The sequence below is a fragment of the Siniperca chuatsi genome, linkage group LG15, assembly GCF_020085105.1.
Source record: "Siniperca chuatsi isolate FFG_IHB_CAS linkage group LG15, ASM2008510v1, whole genome shotgun sequence".
Taxonomy (NCBI): Eukaryota; Metazoa; Chordata; class Actinopteri; order Centrarchiformes; family Sinipercidae; genus Siniperca; species Siniperca chuatsi.
This window is the reverse complement of record NC_058056.1, coordinates 14,177,683-14,196,264: the sequence shown is the minus strand read 5'-3', so window position 1 is coordinate 14,196,264 and position 18,582 is coordinate 14,177,683. Positions and strand designations below refer to the sequence as shown.

The window sequence follows — 18,582 nt, the reverse complement described above, 5'->3', positions numbered from 1 at the left end:
GGTGACTCTTGGATACATTGGTGACTAGTTTTGATAGCTAGTCACAATCAAGAGACAAGATGTATGTAAATAAGACAATTTTGGAGTTGTGTAAAGGAGCTTGATAATTACTGCACATACGTTTTAATGTTTGAGGTATGCTTCTTTATTGATGAAAACCATTATGTACAATCTGTGTTCCAGAATAAAACTGAAAGCCAGTAGTGCCCTTGAATGGTTATTGGATAAAAAAAAGCACATATTTGGAGCAATATCTTGATTTCTCACTTTTTAGGAAGGTAATGATGCTGCTGCTGACTGTGGCACTCTTGAAGCTTTTCCATTAACTTATCTGTGAAAGATACAGTAGTTTATTCTGCAAGTGTAAACCCAGCATACATCAGGGGAAATGCTCATACCATATAAGTACCATAATAAAGTAAACTACTGAATCATGTCAAGTATGTATAATGTACATAGTAGGTCTTACTAGCATAGCTTCAATGTATTGTACAGTACTTGACATATTGTAGCTTTTACAAGCTTTTGACACTTTGATTGATTCATCCTGAATAAGTTTTGACATTTTAGCTTTTTGTCAGTGGTGATTTAAAATACTATCATGGGGATTACACCAGAAATTGAGTTTAATTGAGTTTGAGGGCTGGCAACAGGAAACTGTTTTTATTTTAAGCACAGTTTACATAGTTTTCAAGCTATATAAACCACACAGCATACAGCACTGTGTATGTTGTCAAGCATCATTCTAAATAAATCAAACTGTGACGTTACTGACCTCAAAACGAGGTTAATATCTGCTTTCTTAAGGAATTCAAAACAAGTGTCAGAGTTTGCATCACAAACAAATCTTAAATACCTAAACTCAACTTCAAGAATTGATTAATTATAAATACTAAAAACACTGTAAATCTTGTAAAAGAGAATTGTTAATACATAGACTTCACACATTTATCCCATGAGAAAAAATATATGTTTTATGCATCGTTAGACACCAATTTCAAATTTTAAAAACTGTCATCGCTCCCTCCTTCATAAAGATGGTTTCAGAAGAAGCCATCTTTCTTTGGCAAAGTCATTCATCTCTGGATGGCTTTGGCAGTGCACACAACATGAGCACACAGCAGTACAGTATAATTAGGAGCACTGGGCGGTGAATGCCATGGCAGCCATACAGATGGACGGGGAGTCCCTGTTAAATCCCAATATGCCCAATGTATTTGGTTGCACTGGGGTTTCTAATTCAGGTTGACGAACCAAACATGGCAGGACACAGGACAGATGATGACACAAACTACTATACATAACACAATGAAGTCACCCTGCTCTCAAAAGAAGATTGTGACAATGTCAGTGTCAGACCATAGATATGTTTGCATGCACGTTCTGAATCTAGTTAAAGTGTTCCTTGATATTAAATAGTTTTCTGTGACATATAAAATGAATGAATGATAGATTCTACATTCACATAAATATTATACCTATTGTAGATTTAGCTGCCTATGCCAGAATTAATTAAATACCTTCAAGAGGGATTATAGAGGAACTGCACTGATTTTACACATCAAAGTCTGTTTACAGGAGAGTACTACTGCATATGTGCAAAAAGTTGTATAAAGCCTTTTGAAGCTCCAGAGGGAGCTGCACAAAGTTTAATAAATTGCTTCAAGTGATCACTTGAGTGGGGCTGAAGACTACAAGTTTGAAAATGAAAAGTCCAGGGGTGTGGAGTTAGAAAGAAGTGCGTTTACCAGACCTCTGTAGCCTGCAGATGAGGACTCTGTTTAAGGTCAGCGGCTCGGGACTACATTAGCCACTACTAGCATAACAGAACTGAATCTCTGACCGAACTGTTGGTGATCGAATTGCATTATGGGTAATCGAGACATCAGGTTTTGACAAAGAAGAAGAATGCATGGAATAATAAAAATAATATCTCTGGTTCTGCTGCATCATTTTTGAAAAAAAAAACTGCTCATTGTGCAATGTGAAATTGGTTGATTACTCTTTTAATTAATATATGATTGTTAGCAAAGTCTAAAGGTGACCATTGGATTGCAATAAAAGTGACATTTGTCTAGTACCACTCATGGTGGCCTGAAATTGATATTGATATTTTCAGTTAATGAATTAAAGCAAAGATTGAACATACTGTAAATGTCTAGTGAAGAGCTATTATACCATTTAAATCCCATAAAACAACTGTAGAGCATATCATCTGTCATTCAGTGCTATGGGTCAGTGGAGATCTTTATTATCACCCCTTTAACCCAAAAGAGAGTGTGGCTAATAACCTACCCAACCTAGACATAGCAATAATGTTGATGGTTTATTGACTGCTTCACTGAATTTAAATTCTCAGTTTCCTTGCCCCCCCCCCCCATAAGGCAATCGGTGTGCAGACTGGGTGAAACACAAAACAGCACAAGGCCCTCATAGTGCTTGGCAGGTATACACCAATTGATACTAGATCAGCAGATATTCCAGTGCAGCTCTATAGCTAAATCTCTATTGTATAGTTCAGAGTTGAGCTGCAGGTAATGTGTCTGTACTCATTCATTGGAGCATAATCCCACATTGAAGAGTAATCCACAGGCTGAGCAGTCAAAGAGAGCTCTCCTTCTTTACCCAGCCAAGCCTAACTGAGGTGGCTGAGGGGATTTTACAGCGCTCCCTGCTCCGTCTGCAGGGTCAATGAGAGGTGAAAATAGACCAGAGCATTCACGAGGTCTATAAACTGGTTAAAATTCACACACACATAAAACACAATGTCAGATTTCAGGGACGTACATGGAGGAAAGGTTGAAGTAGGACGTTGTTGGAATTTTGATGAGTTGGCATTTGTTGTGTGCTCAGCAGAAAACACTGGGGTCCACACTGGGTGCATATACGCGTGATGCATACAAACGCATACTTATTTCAAGGCATATGGTATACTGATTGACTTGTTCTACATGCATCATTCATAATTCTGACTGTCTGCAAAAGATATATTCTTTGGGGGGAAATTTCTCACATCAGCACTCTGCTGTAATTTCCCTGCAACGCTCGGGACATGCCACAGTTGAATGGCAAGTTAAATTGCAGCAGGGAGCATTACCTCCGAAAGGTGCCTTGCTAGCTCTTAGACAGGGCTATTAGCACTGGAGTGAGCCCAATGATACGGCAGTCCCCAGGGAGTAGGCAAAAGGAGAGGCTGTAATGATGACGGTCACCACCACTCTCCGTTTATCTGTGCTTCTGCTCAACTGAGCTGGTAAATGTAAGACACCAATCAAAACAGAATTTGCATGTCCATACTTTATTTCATCTGTGCTATTCTAGGTGATTTTATATCAGGTGAGTCCCATACCAAAGCAAACTATGAACCAATAGCACATGCTACTATTACCTACAGCAGATGTCATCACATCTATAATAAACCATATTGTACATAACTGGCTTCAATGTGAACTGACAAGTAAAAATCATCCCTTTAAAGTGGTTTTAATCAATATTTATATTTTTTATTACCAATAGATCAAACAACTGTACACAACTGATGTGTAATGTAAAAGGAGTTGCTTACAGTGACCACAACTCTACTGGGCATTTTAGCGTTTATCAGCTTATTGTTTTGGTTTTTGGCCCACAACTTTACTGTTTTGAGTCACTAATCGCTTTATCTCATTTCCAGGTGCAGCAGGTAGCTATTTTCAGTGAAAAAGCTAAAAAAGAAAAAAAGAAAAAGTGTTTTGTATGCTACCTGCCTAGCAAGAACCAAACGGCAGACCGACAAAGTTAGCTAGTGAACATAGTGGAAAATTTATCTTCTAATGAGCCAGATATTTCCTTCAGGAGTCAGTGGAGACAAAAAACAGAGCTAAAGTAGTGAAAATATTGGATCTTTCATTCATCAGGTGGACGGAGACATGACTCCAAATTAATGCTAAAGTTGCTCTGTATGTGCTGGATGAGAAAATAAACAGTTTGCTAACATGTTAGCCATAACAACTTTATAAGGTGATAATATGTCAGTTGTGTTTACATCTTGCTTCTACTGCCCCAAGTGGCCAAAAAAGGTATAATGTTTATTTCACCAGCCACAGTTTTGTCAGTTGATACGTTCCTTTGTCTAATTTTGAATGACAATCCCCCAAAACACAGACAAAAAACCCAGTTCATGCAACTAAAAAAAGTTCTTTGTCTTTCAAAATTATTGATGGAAAAAACAACCTGTGGCATAATATGTCACTCGCACTCGTCCCTGGCTTCTGTGCCCTGGAAGCCATCTCACCTTGCCTGGCAATGACTGGTACACCTGCAACACACTCTCTCTGTCTTATCACCATTACCCAGACACCAGCCGTAACAAACGACCTGTAATCCTCTTAGAGGTGTAGAAAAACACTGGCTCCACATGCCCATATCACCATTAACAGAGCGAGACAAGAACTCTCACGCAGTTAAATACACTACTTATTTCACTTGTTAACATATTATCATTTAATTTGTTTTTTATGGCTTGTGGAAACTGGATCAATAGGAATCAGAAGCCGTGGACATTGAGAAATATTTTAAGCTACACTGCCAAAGTGACACAAGAGGATGATAAATTCTTCAGGACCTGTTTGCTCTAAATTTGGAGTTAATTTCACGGTGTGAAACAGTATCTTCACAAAGCTCTCTCACAGACTTGTGGGACAGAGACTCAGACACAACATGGCATTCATGGCTCTGTGAGTGTGTGTGCGTGCCACTAATGACCTTGAATGTCTCCTGCATGCCTGCCACTGTCACTAGGCTGGCACAGTCTTTGATTAGGAGTAATTAATGCTCTCACATCTGTTGGGAGCTCCCTCATCCCGTCTTAAATTTGGCCCTCTCTCTGGTTTTCCCTTATGCTTTCTGTATACCCCTCCGTTTAATTTCTCTGTCTCCATTTCCAAAACCATACAAAGAATCATTGATTATCTGACATGTGTCTTGCTTCTGCATTTTAAAGATATTCTCCATACCTCCCTCAGTTGAACTTACCAGAAGATGGTGTGCCAGTGTTGATATGGGTGAGTCTCTGTCATTGTCACCTTAGCTATTGCCGAGCTTTTGATCTGCTTTCCATGCTAAACCGCGCTGCTTCACTGTGCAGGAGATGAAACGGCTGTTTTCTGGCAACCTGAGCAAAGGAAGTTCCCCAGCAGTGATCCTTAACCAGTTTGGTCTCTCTCAGGAATTGCACATCACATGCTCACAGGAAAAAACGAAATAGAAGAAAATAAACAGTTGGCCAGAGAATGTCTCCCTCCAATTACCAACAACAGATGTGAGTCGACACAGGAGGGGAAAAAAGGGCATAGCACTGCATGCTTACATTTCATAGTTAAAGAAAGATCTGCTTCAGTTTTAAAGAGGAACTACACACTTTTTTTTCACTGTACACATAACAGATTCTTATTGGCATATGTTGTTAATACAGGTCATTTTTTCCAACAACATTTGTATTGTGCGTATAAAACTGCTTTTTCTACTAAATTAGACATTAGAAACAACACTGATCTGTATTGTAGCATAGAGTCCTAGTATGTTAAGATAAAAATGTAAGATCAGACTTTTATTTCATTCTAACATAACCCAGTTTATTTGCTTAGCTATAGCCTACTTTAGAGATTTACACTTTATTGTTAATTTTTTCAACCAGTATCTTTCATTAACGTTTTAAGAGAAAACACTTTTAGAATTTGGACTAACTGATGTGTTTTGCAAACATTCGAAACTTCCCCAAATCCGCTGGGAAGTAACTCTGGGTTAGGTTACTACTGTAGATAACAAGATAGTTTGACAGACATGGTAATGTTTGCAGCTTACCTTAGGGCAGACAAACACTGACACACTGTGACAGACACACTGTTTAATCCATTCCTTACATTTTTGCTGTTGTATTTGGGGTTTTGGAGAGAGAAATCCCTAGCTTGACAGACCTGCTGTGCCTAGTTACAGTTGCTAAGCTATAATTGGACAATCGCTGTTTTGAGGAGGGGTTTCGTGAACGGACGATTGGTTCACTCCAAAAGTATGCTACATTGCTCAGGCATTAATTCAAATCAGTTTTAATGGAATGTGTGACATTTATTCTTCAACTTGTCCTCTCCCCCAAATAGAGACTCTGAGTCATGTTACACAAGGTAAAACATAAATGGTGACCCAGGGTTTTGTTACAACACCAGCCCATTGACCCCTGTCCACACAGCAACACAGCCTGCCTTGGTCCCCTGGCCCCCTCCATTTCCCTGGCTCAGTACAGAGAGCAGCTGACTGCCAGAGAGAGGGCCATGACCAGCTATTATCACTCCCAGCATGGGGCAACATGCAGACAGACAGGGCGGGGAACTCCAGGAGTGTTTATCTGTTAAAGCTCAGTCTTTTCTTACTGTACTGTACTTATTATTATTATGCTTTCCTGCTCCTCCTCATCGGGAGAAAATAGTTTTAGTTTTAGTCAGAAAATAGTATTTCTACAAGGGAATAATTTTTTTAATCTGTGGATTTGTGGAGTGTGGATTTATAATTACCTGTAGCTACAAATTGAAAATGGATTAAAACACTTATGTTATAGAGTGTCTTTGTGCAGTGGTGAGCCTCCATTCAAAAACAGCAACCTTTAGATCAGATCAGATTTTTTGTCAGTTGCAAGATCCACCTGGCTTCACTGATATGGAGTCATGGTGTTAGTGATATAGTGAGAGTAAAGCTGAAAATTTGGGGGGATTACATCTATGGATTCAGTCTGGCAGGGGGTCTTAGCCAAGGTTTTCCGTGTATCTGGAGATCGCTGGAGTTGGGGGATGTGCACAGATAAATATTCAGCAGAGATGCACACAGGTGACAGGCCGTCAATGCATGACCGCATGAATAAACATTGTCCCCTGTTCCGCTGCAATTACAGCCCACGAGCAAGTGGTCGAAGTAATTGACGCCCCAAAATGCTCTCAGAGTCACTGGACCAAAGTGCAAATTGGGTTTCCACCTACATGATAACTAGTGATGGCTTGACCACTGGGCATATTCCCCTTCCTCCCTCTAATGGTCTGTTCTATTTAGGCTTTCATCTATGATGGTTGGCTGTGTGTGTGTGCGTGTGTGTGCAGTACCATTTCAGCGAGATTTTTGTGTATGCGTATAAGTGTGTGATAAATTATGTGTTTACAGTAGATTACAATAATATAATATAATAATTTTTGACAGTAGAAGTAAACTTTGCAGTGGCTAGTATTTATATAACCAGGCGCTGCGGCCTCTGGGATGTTTTGCTCGGTCTTAGGCAGGCAGACAGTGAACCAGGCCCAGCAGGCTGAGCAGCAGTCCCAGTATGTGGGCGGCTTCAGGCCCACAGTCGCTCTGTGGCCCATGAAGAGGGCTGCTGGGGCTGATAAGACCCAAATCTGTTGGGTCCCCTGGAGCCAGAGCTGGCCCTCAACAGTGCTGACCTGCAGTCAAAACACAAAGAAGACTGTGGGGTGCACAGAGGGGCACGCTCAACTCTTTGCTACAGCTTTTCTACAAATTCACAGGAAACTGTCAACAATAAATCACAGGCATCAACCCTGAGGAGGATTGGCTTTAATGAAGTGAGTTAGTTCAGAAAAGACTGAGGGATATTTTTGCTGGAGCAGTAGCATGAATGTTACAGCGAGAGGAGAGATGACAATTCAATTTAGGAATCCAGTCTTTTCTCTATCACCGAATGAGAGCTAATACATCAATATCCCGGTGAGTAATTAGAGGTTCTAGGCTATCTTTAGATGGATCAAGACATTAGCAGCCACAGGCAAAGGAAATGAGCTGAGTCAAAATCATTTATATTGTTCAAACAAATTGAAGCTGAAAGCAGTCGTTCACAGTGCGGCTCTGCATTGTTCTGAATTCACACAGTCAAATGAGCAAAGACCTGCATTCCTATTCAGAACAATCCACAATTACTGGGATTTCACGGCACATTTAAATAGAATAAATAAACCTGGAAATTTAAAACTAATCAAGCCTGTTGAATTATGCAGTAAGGTGTGCTGTGCGCTTGACATGACCAGCTATTTCTACAGGATAAAAGACAGGGCCATTTTTCCGGGTATGGGCAGCTGCTGTATGGTAGCCACATATCTAAAGTCCTGATGGTCTCCTATGGAGACAGAGATAAAACCAGAGCATGCATGAGAATGCAACATTCGTCATGTGGTCACCAGCTTGCAGAAGCATTAAACAGACAATCTCTTGGCTTGAAGAAGCACGGACCTGCAATGCCCTGCTTCAGTGCATGGATCTATACAACAGATTATAGTGTCACATTCATTTTCCCAAATTTCTATAAAGCATGGTATTGTTTTGAATGCTCTTTCTTCAATAGTTTGCATTTGTTTATGTACATTGTGCAGTTAGAATAGTTTTGAAGCTAATCTAAATGGGTTCCTTTTTGAATAAACATGATTTGAAGTAGTGTATCACCATTGATAGACTAATATGTAAAACTGAAGTGCATACCCACATGACCACAGCACACTTATGTTTCATCTACTCCTACCAGCATGTCCAAAAAATAGAGAAGCAACTGATCAAAAGAGGAATGAGACCCATCCACGTAACCAATCAGGAACACATCCACACAAGTATGCACACAGCCAATGTGTACATCATCCAACAAAGGAAAGACATCTCCCCAAGAGATTCCATTTCCAATTCCCAGAGTACAGCCCCACTGGTTAAATGTTGATTGAAGATTATTTAATCATCTCCAAGAGAATGTCTGCGCATATCTTAGACCAGAAAAGATTAAAATAAGCTTTTGGTCAGGGACTCTAATTATGGAAATCCTGAGAAGAAATATTGAACTAATCACTTGTCATTTACATCTTCAAAAGGAAATTACAAGTTACATCCACTTGATTCAACTGGAACAGTATTAGGAATTTATTAACCGCCATGTATCAAAGCCTATACATTTTTCCACAGGTAGTGAGGAGTATTTTAAAAGATAACAAAGGATGGGCTCAACATCTGAGCCTGTCTGAAGGCATGAATCTCAAACTCTGTGGCATCTTTGCTACGGAGAAAAGTCCAGAAGTTGATGATGACTAAATGAGCAGGTGTTAGATGCTCTATGCTAATTGTCTGAGTTTGAGACCTGAGGCAGCTCTAATGCGCTCTGCCCAAATTGTGAAAACCACTTAAGCAATCTGAGCTGCAAATTTCTCCATATTTTTTCATTTTCTTGGTGTATTTCTGCAGTCAAAATGGTTTTTGTTCTACTTTTTCCAACTCTGCAGACACCAGAGAACCAGATATACAGCACAGTGTAAGAAATATGAATTAAGACACACATGTACATGCTACAAGTTCAAAGATACACCATTTTTTAACAACATCATACTGCAGGTGCATGCATAGAAATTCTGATAGGGTTTGTTTGAAATATGCAACATTAACACATCACAGTTCAGATTTTAAATCAGAACTACCACAAGGTGATAATAAAAACAATATACATCGCACAAAATCAGTTTACAGGTAAAATGGAGTTTGACTCAACCTGTGAAAATGTTATCAACCACAAGCTGAGATAACATCAAGTACAGAAGACATGTACTTGGAGATGTTATCGCAGCTTGTGGTTGAGGAATACAAATTTTCAAGTGCATTTACTTGTCTTTTCATTGAAAAACACTGAGATGTTATTGAGTTATCAACATTCTGCATGATGTTGTCAATGTTTTTTTCAAACTATGGCTAAATGAAACTCCAGCAGTCAGAAGGTATGAACATTTTCTTTAACAGGATGAAAACAGAGAAATTAACATCATTCTAGAATACTTTATCGGATTGCCTGTTGTAAAGACATAGCCTGAGGAAACCACTGAATAACACCCGTATGTTCCATTTCAATACTGTAATGTAAGGTCCCACCTCAAAAACAGACTCTTTCTTGAAGAGGCGCTGGGATTAAAAAAAAAAAAAAAAAAAAAAAAGGCAACAGAAACAGGTTTTCTGCCTGTATCCACAAGTCGGTCATACATTTTGAATTGGTTCTCCATGAGCCACCACATGAGGCGTTAAGATTGAGTCTTTTCTGGTGAATGTGGTCCGTCTCTGAACCCAATCAATATTTATTATTTGAGGTAGTTCAGGTGAGGAGAGGCCATGAGAGTGCACACAGATGGACAGACAGACACACATACCCACACACACTATCACAACAAAGTTACTTAAATACACATATACTCACACCTACTGCAACACAATCATTTACACCCGCTTCCAACCATCGCTTTGAAGCAATGAAAGTCACAGTCTAAAGGGAGAAAAGTAATAGGATTGCTCAATTAGGTGCCAAATGGCTTTCTAGGGGCCAGTATTTCATCTCCACTGCCACTGCAAGCAAAGTGGAAAGAGAAGCATAGGCTTCTGAAAGGTGAGTGCAGACATAAGCTGCATATTGGAGTGATTTTATGGCCTTTAAAACACTGGCCTGATACTTGCTATGGAACTGGGGCTCTCAAGGTCTATCACCCAAATTACCTGGATAACATGTATGCTGATGACGTCCTGAATCAACCAAAGCATTCTCTGATGGTATAAAAGTAAGATTACATTTTCATGCAAGGCTGCGCAATGCCATTTTATTTGTATTAATGGAGGGAGTACACAGGAAAAACAACTTACAAACACAGCGTCCTCTACTTCACAGGGAAATGTGTCCAATGCACTGTAGGCAAAGACTGCTGACAATAATGACCACTCATTGTTTCACCTCCTTCCTTTGCTTCAAACCAAATTGTTACTTTTAAATAACAATAACAACAGGGAGCCAACAGCGGAAAAGGCAATTTAGAGATTTAAGCCTTCTTCTGTGATCACCCTCACACAGACTGATGTGTTTTTTCCCCAAGAACTAATCCGAGAGGTCTAAAACTAAAGGTTCAACATTCAACTTGGCCTTGCTTTCAGATTTGGCAGTCCAGCATTATGCCTTGAAGTACATGACACTTCAAATAGTGCAATACAGAACTATTTCATTGAATGAATACAATAAATCATTTGATTAAATATTATATTACAAATATTCTAAATATTATTTGCTTTCTTGCCTAGAGTTAGATGACAAGATCGATACCACTCTCATGTCTGTATGGTAAATATGAATCTACCGCCAGGAGCTGGTTAGCTTAGCTTAGCACAAAGACTGGAAAAAGAGGGAAACTGCTAGCCTGGCTCTGTCCAAATGTAACAAAACCAGCACCACTGTGCCAGGCCATGAAATAGTCTAGCATACAACCCCCTGTAAAACTACAACATGTCATTTTTACACTTCAGATTTTGTATGAATTAAACGAAGTATAAGTATGTGTTCACCAGATGCTGGCTGTTTACCGTACTGTCATGAGAGTGGTATCAATCTTCTCATTAACTCTCGGCAAGAAAGTGAATAAGCGTATTTCCCAAAATGTCTTAATGATGTACGATATTGTATTGCATCAAAGTATTTCATAGTGAGGCAGTTGCAATCCCTCATCCTACCCAGAAACAAAATTCTGAAACTGGTAATTTCTGAAAAGCCCCAAATTTCACATATCATTCCAAACAAAGAACAGAGGTCTGTAATACCAGCAGTCCTTCGATTACCTAGGCAATCCTTGATCAATAACATTCACATGTTTGTTAGTCCCCATAGGCCCTCTAAACCTGAGTTCCTGTGATTCCAGGGCTTGGCATATTGGGATTTCCATTCTACTAGTATTTTATTTACCAAATTACTAATTCAGTACGGCCTTGTTATCCAGGCTCTGTATGTGGCCAGCTCCTCTTAGGAGGCACTGCCGTAATTGTGTTCAGCAGATCTGTGGTGTAGAATTGCTGAAATCCCTGACCGGGGCAGAAATGAGAATATCAATAAAAACAGACCCTGGATGATCTTTGCTTGTGGCAAAACTGCCTTGCTGCACAGCACTGGATGGTGAGGTTTGTAATTACATTCCCCTGAATAATTGAAATCGCTGTCCTCCGGCTATAAGTTCATCTAACTGAATGTTCAATATTACATCATTTTATATATCATATATTTTACATGCTGTCTCTCGGGCAGTCGTTCCAGGAGACATTTAAAATGTCACAGTGGGCTCAGTTAGGAAGCTTTAACAGCACAGTCAACTGATGACGATGCCAACTCAAATAGGAACTTTTGTCAGTCCACAGACGTCTGTGCTCCTGGCTGTCATACAACATGTTTTCAACAGGCTTTCTCATCTCATGTTAGCTGACACTACAACCATGATCTGCAAGGTTCAGGTAGTTATCTGTGGAAAGGGGAGGTGTTCTGGTCACTCTGCACTCATAAATTGCTGTTGGGGTTTATGGCAGTGCAGTAGCACAGCAGGTCTTGTCAGTTCATTATCACAGTAGTATAGCTTTCTGTTTTCATGATGTCTGCTCGCTCTGCAAGGATTTATCTCCAGCGCTGAGGATATGTATATGTCACTGCACCTTTCCTATCCAACAGAGAGCTAAGACACATCGGTGTTTCAATCATCAGCTTATAATAAGCAGGGAATTTTTTCACACTGATCAGCTTTAACCGCTGATGGTGGAGGTGTTTTGTTTGAATTTTGATGACAGTAGTAGTGATGGTAGAACTAACTGTGTATACGCCAGTTTGATGAAGCAACATCCTCTTCTTCACAATGCTTACATTCTGTCTATTCTAGTAGCATCAGATGCTGACCTTTACTGAAAAAAGCATCTCTTATCTCCCACTTGCTTAATTAGCCATCCATGTGGTAATACCTTTACAAGACTATAAATATGCTTGCATCATTATTGTCTTGTTATCAGACATTGCAGGGGCTTAATGTCTTTCTTAATTCTCATTAGCGTCAAACAGCGGCCATATATGCACTACTGAGATAGCGTGAAAGTGACTTTTCCTTAAAATGGAGACTATATAATGCTACTTGACTCAATACTATCTGCACACAGTGAGCTGAAATCAGCTAGATAACAAAATGTAAAAAAGGTACAAAGAGTAAGAAATAAAATCTCATTCTGTGTTGTCTAATTTGTCACATAATTGACTGAGAATACTATTGACTTTGATTATTGAATTTAATGCAGGGCTGTTGCTGGATTTGCAACTTGATTCTCAACTCAAACCAGACAGACACTGACCCAAACAAATGGTTGGGCCTAGTAACACTTGTGTGTTTCTGTGTTTAATGTAAATTAAGTGCAAAAACTTGGGCCAAAACTCCAACCGCCGATTTTTTCATAGAAGAGATCACTTTTATTTCCCAGGAGTCTACTGGACAGCATCAGTAGTATATTTATCACACACTCATCACTTAAAAAAAACATACATGCAACAGAAATAAAAAATCATAACTTCACATTAAACACTGATCGAAGCATCATTTATTAATCCACACATCTCAAGGTTCACTGATTAAATTATGAAAGAGCAAGGTTCCCTGACCAATTATCAGTGATAGGGACTGATTGTTGTGTTTGTGAGGTGTTGCCTTCCATATGGAAATATAAAACTTGAGACATTGAGAACCAGCTGAATTATTTATGGCTGTAAACCTCATTAAGTAGGGGGCAACAGTGATATGTGAATACCCCACATAGAAGTACTTATGAATTCCTACCACATGTTTACTAAGGAAACATCTCTGCTTAAGTGTGTGTCAAACCACAACTGACATATCAGCTCAAATGGAAAACAGGCAGGAACCTTCATGACTGAAATATTTTAGCATAGCATATTTAAGCATAGTCTCTGATTAATAACCTTGATGACACAACATACTGTATACTGAATATAAATGATGAAATACAACCTCGTAAAGGGAAGTAAAAATGCTGTGAATATCTAAAAAATAATGATTATTTAGCCAATGCTCTGCAGACATTTATAAATGACTCACTGAAATGTCTCGTTCCAATGTCTTTCTTCCGTGTTCATCCTAAAGCAATTATGGACACTGTAGCCTGTATGAAGTGCTAATCTCCAAACCAAATTATCCAGAATAATACTCTAATTCAATTGAAAGAAACAGCTCGGAGAAGACCTGCAGTTCACTTAATGACCTGACCGATGATTTAGAGTCTGAAGCCTAAGATTTAATCGCACTCAGCAATTCTAAGAGGACATCCATTCCACATGTGTGCAGTGTGTGTGACCTTGGTTAATATGCTCAGTCTCGCACACATATGGCCTTTTCTTTTCAATCACCTGAAGGATTGATTATGCACTGTGACCCAGAGTTCAAAGGAGGGGATGATTGCTGTTTTAAATATGTCTTTATATATATATATATATATATATATATATATATATATATATATATATATATATATATATATATATATATATATATATATATATATATATATATATATATATATATATATACACACACACACACACACACACAGAGGAGGGCAATGTCCTCACTAGCATAACTCTGATGGCTAACCCTTCCTCCTCCGCAGAGGTGATATCCTTTAGCATTTTAATATCCCATCAGTCATTGTGAGGCACACATCGTCACCGCCAAATGGCTCTGACATCAAATTCGCAAAAACAGCCACTGTCTTTCTAGTGGTGATTAGTTCTCACATGCTGGAGGGTTTAAATGTTGGTTATAGTTGAACAAGTGCACAAGGAAGCTTTGAAACAGCTACATCTCACCATATACAACAGCTATACATCCCAGCAGGCAGTCTTTCCCTGTGGAGCTTTCCAGCTGTATCCTCCACAGATGTGTACTGTAGAAATTGATGTAAACAAATTATGCCAAGGCATAAATCTACCAGAAAACAGCTGAACGTAAATACAGCCTCTGATCCCTTGGGTTTCCTCTCAGAATGCAAGAATGAAAGAACACACATATTTGGTCCATCACCACACACATGCACACACTTGCTTTGAACCAGAGAGGGACCTGCTGGTCACATCCAATAAGTAAGTTTGCACAATGTATTAGAAAACCGGAACTCATACATATTTTAAATCTCAGCATCGCCTTATGCTTTATAGTGAGACACTTATTTTACTATTCACACCAGGGGGATAAAAGGCAGCAATCTCATGCATCGGAGCTGTTCCCCTCTGCTTCTCCGTTTGTGTGCTGGGTTTTGCTTTGCTGATCAGTGGATGGGCTCAAGCACTGGCCACAAAGCCCCTCAGATAAAAGAGAGAAAACAGAGAGGAATAGGGATTACCTCCTTCAGGTGACCTTGCACAGAGAGGGGGGGGAAAGGAGAAGCAGGGAAGAGAAAAGGACTGAAAGGCTAAGACACATAATCCTACTTTCTCTTATAGTGCGACCAGGACTATCCATGCATGGATATGGATGCTGAGGGCATACACTGACTGCAGAACCATACCTGTTATCTTCACTCAAAGATACTGTAGGATTGGATTCTGGCAGATTCAATCAGAGCAGGATTGGGGATCTCACACATCTCCTATATTAACATTCCTGGGAGGACACAGCAGTTCTTGTGTGTAATGGCACATGTGTGTATTGGTTTTCATCAAGAAGGCCATTATTTGACACTAGCAAATGCACCAGCTCGCACACACACACACAGACAAATTGTGAGCAGAAAACATTCCACACTAAATACAGAATACTTTACAGAGGTCTGGACAATTTTACTGAATCAAGCCATGAGAATGAATAAAACGTACATGCGTACTACAAGTCAAAGTAATTTATTGCCTATCTGACAGCCAAGACATGGAGCTGACATCAAGTCAGTTTTACAAGGCCTGTGTACACATCAGACTATAGAAGAATGAGCATCAAAGGGATGTGTTAAACCTCACAGAGGCATTTGAATCCACACTGAAACATTGTCTTCATTATCTGGGCCCAGCACTTCTGGCCTCCAACTCTCAGCTCAATAAATATGGATATGAGAGGAGATTTATTGACAAAAGTTGGTGAATACAGCCGAGGTGCAGGAAATTGTCTATGAAATATTGTTACTCGGAAGAGCTGTGATGCCCTATTGTGAAAGACATGATGAAATTATTTGTTCTGCCAAAGCAGGTCTGTAGCCTAATTAGCTTGCTAATGCTGCCTTTATTACCTGGCTTTGTGTTTGGCCTGCTCCCACCAGGAAAAACACAGCCAGCTCTAGGAAAAACAAAAGCGATCACTTACAACAAGGAGATGACAGCGTGGAGAGTCAAAAACAAATTTAGGAGTCTGTTACGGTGACTCTGCTACATCGTTCACATGCATTTGTGAGCCTTATTAGTGGGGAGGGACAGCTAATGTAATTGTGCACACTGGCCATGATCAGAACAGGTGGGTTATCTGAAGAGTGGGACAGAAGCCAGGGTTTTATCCATCCAGCCTCGACTCAGTGGAGCAAGTCTCTCGCTTTGTTCATCAGGCCCAGGAATAGCTATATTACAGGCAGCCTTGCAGGGTTCAAGATCAAAGTCTGGTTACCCCAACGAGTGACTGGAAGTGGACTTTTAACCTGACTTAAACACATCCATCCATCACAGAGACCCAGCCAGTACTAAGAGGTTAGGTTGCAGTTGTAGGGCTGACACAGAGACCAAAGACAACTCTCTGCAGCTGCGCTCTATAAATATCTATGTCTGACAGCAGCCCAAAGCTTTTTCTCAGTGGTTATGGCTATGTATAGGAACTACCCATGTTACTACCATGTTATTCTAATATATAGTGTACTATATATCTCACTGAAACTAGATAAGATTTAAGACTGAATCCCACTTCAGCGTACTGCATTTAACTAAATTATAGCTCCTATTAGAAAATAACTATTCTATTTTCTACATCAAAGTTGCTGTGACAGTATATTAATCCACTGTATGCCCTCTGTAAGTGCCTTGCAATCACCTTCCATTTCGCTTTCTGACCATCTCAAATGACTCATTTAAATGAATCCTCCATTCCCAGTAATCTTCAGACTAGGGCTTCATCTCTGAAGTGGCCTCACTTGACCACTGCTCTACCACCCCTATGCTTGTTGCCTACAGAATATCATAATATCCTTGTGCTTCAATGGCTACCTGTACCTGACAGCATGTTATTCTTCCATCCATCCCAGACAGTGAAACCACTCGCCTCCTGGTTGCCTGGAGCCTCGATGAGTCTTTCATTAAGGCTACTGTCAGTTGTGTGGCCCATCCTTTCTCTCGGCCTTCTCAGGCTCTTAGGGCACTGCCAAATTGTTTAAGGATGGATGATCTGTCAGGAGGGGACCAGAGGAAATAGAAACATCCCTATCCATCACCAGGAGCCCGGGAGACACACATACACACACACAAAGAAACACAAATGGAGACACACAGCCAAAGAGAACACATACATTCAGGCATGCATCCTGTGTACATCTAGCATCGCTATGCCTGCTGAGTTTCTCAGGCTCGGACCACTCTGCCAGGACCTGGCTCTATATTCATTGAATTGACTAACAGAAGCTCGGTCTCATACAGCTCTCCACGGGGGCATCTTGGGCCTTTGTGCCAAGGCATTACCACCTCTTGTGCAGTCATTAGACAAACCATTCATAGCAATAATGAATGAGCCTGTTGAACAAACTGCATTTCTTGCGAGAAGACACAAGGATTTATCTGATACGCTGCAAAAAGATTTCTGAATTATTGATAGGCAGTGCTGCAGAATACACACAAAATTCTGCATGTGACTGAGCCCTTATGAAGTTTGTAACATGAGTTCACTGGGTGAACTCAGATGAGGTATCATTACAGCATTTTATAATAATATTTTTCCTGAAAATAATAATGACAACTGGACTACTGGAAATCCTTTGGGGCAGAAACAAAACAAAGGTCTTTGCACAATAGCTACCTGCTGCTTGGCTGTACTGTATATGTGTATGTATGGTCAACCAGAGGGATGTTAAAGTAGCTACAGAAAGAGATCCCTGCCTCTTTAGCTTTGATCTCCACCTCATTTCCAAAGACAACACAACACAGCACAACACCACAGCATGTCTCCAAACTGTAATTGATCTTTTTTTCAAACATTCCCCATGCATCCCCCCAAGTTTCTATCACCCACTGGATCTTTGTTCTGACAAAGTCCCTTCAGATTTCTAAAAGAAATCAATCAAACTAAAACCATCTGTCTGTGAGGAAATCTCTGGCCTCATAATTTATTGCATTTTTTTCTAAAGTTTAATCAGTTTAGATGGAACATCCAATAGTAAACTATCAGTTGCAAGTGTCAAAAAGTGACAAGAAATCTAAACTCTACATGTGACATGTAGTTACTCAATCTTTTAGTGGTGAGAAATGCCTGGCAGGAAGACAGGCATGCCTTACTGTGTTCCCAAAAGAGCACTATTATGTCTGCGGCCCAATCCACAATGACAGGTCAGGCATGACCTTTAGACCTACAAGACATTACTGGAGCATCTGAGCATGTCAGCATAGGAGGCTGGAGGCTAAGGGAATGTTTGGGGAGAAAGGAGGGTGGGTGATGTGAGGAGACAGTCAACCTGGTCCTGAGGCTGAGGTGGGGGATGGCTGGAGGAGGTGGTGCCTTTGGGGGA

The 18,582-nt window shown here is 40.1% G+C and overlaps 1 long non-coding RNA gene across 1 annotated transcript; it reads right to left on the bottom strand.

Moving 5' to 3' along the window:
• Window positions 1-121: 121 nt before the first annotated feature.
• LOC122861581 lies at window positions 122-6,465 on the bottom strand. Its single transcript, XR_006374507.1, has 3 exons — window positions 5,842-6,465; window positions 5,014-5,223; window positions 122-331 (listed from the first exon to the last, which is right to left on the bottom strand). It is a non-coding gene; the product is annotated as an uncharacterized LOC122861581 (long non-coding RNA).
• Window positions 6,466-18,582: the final 12,117 nt, after the last annotated feature.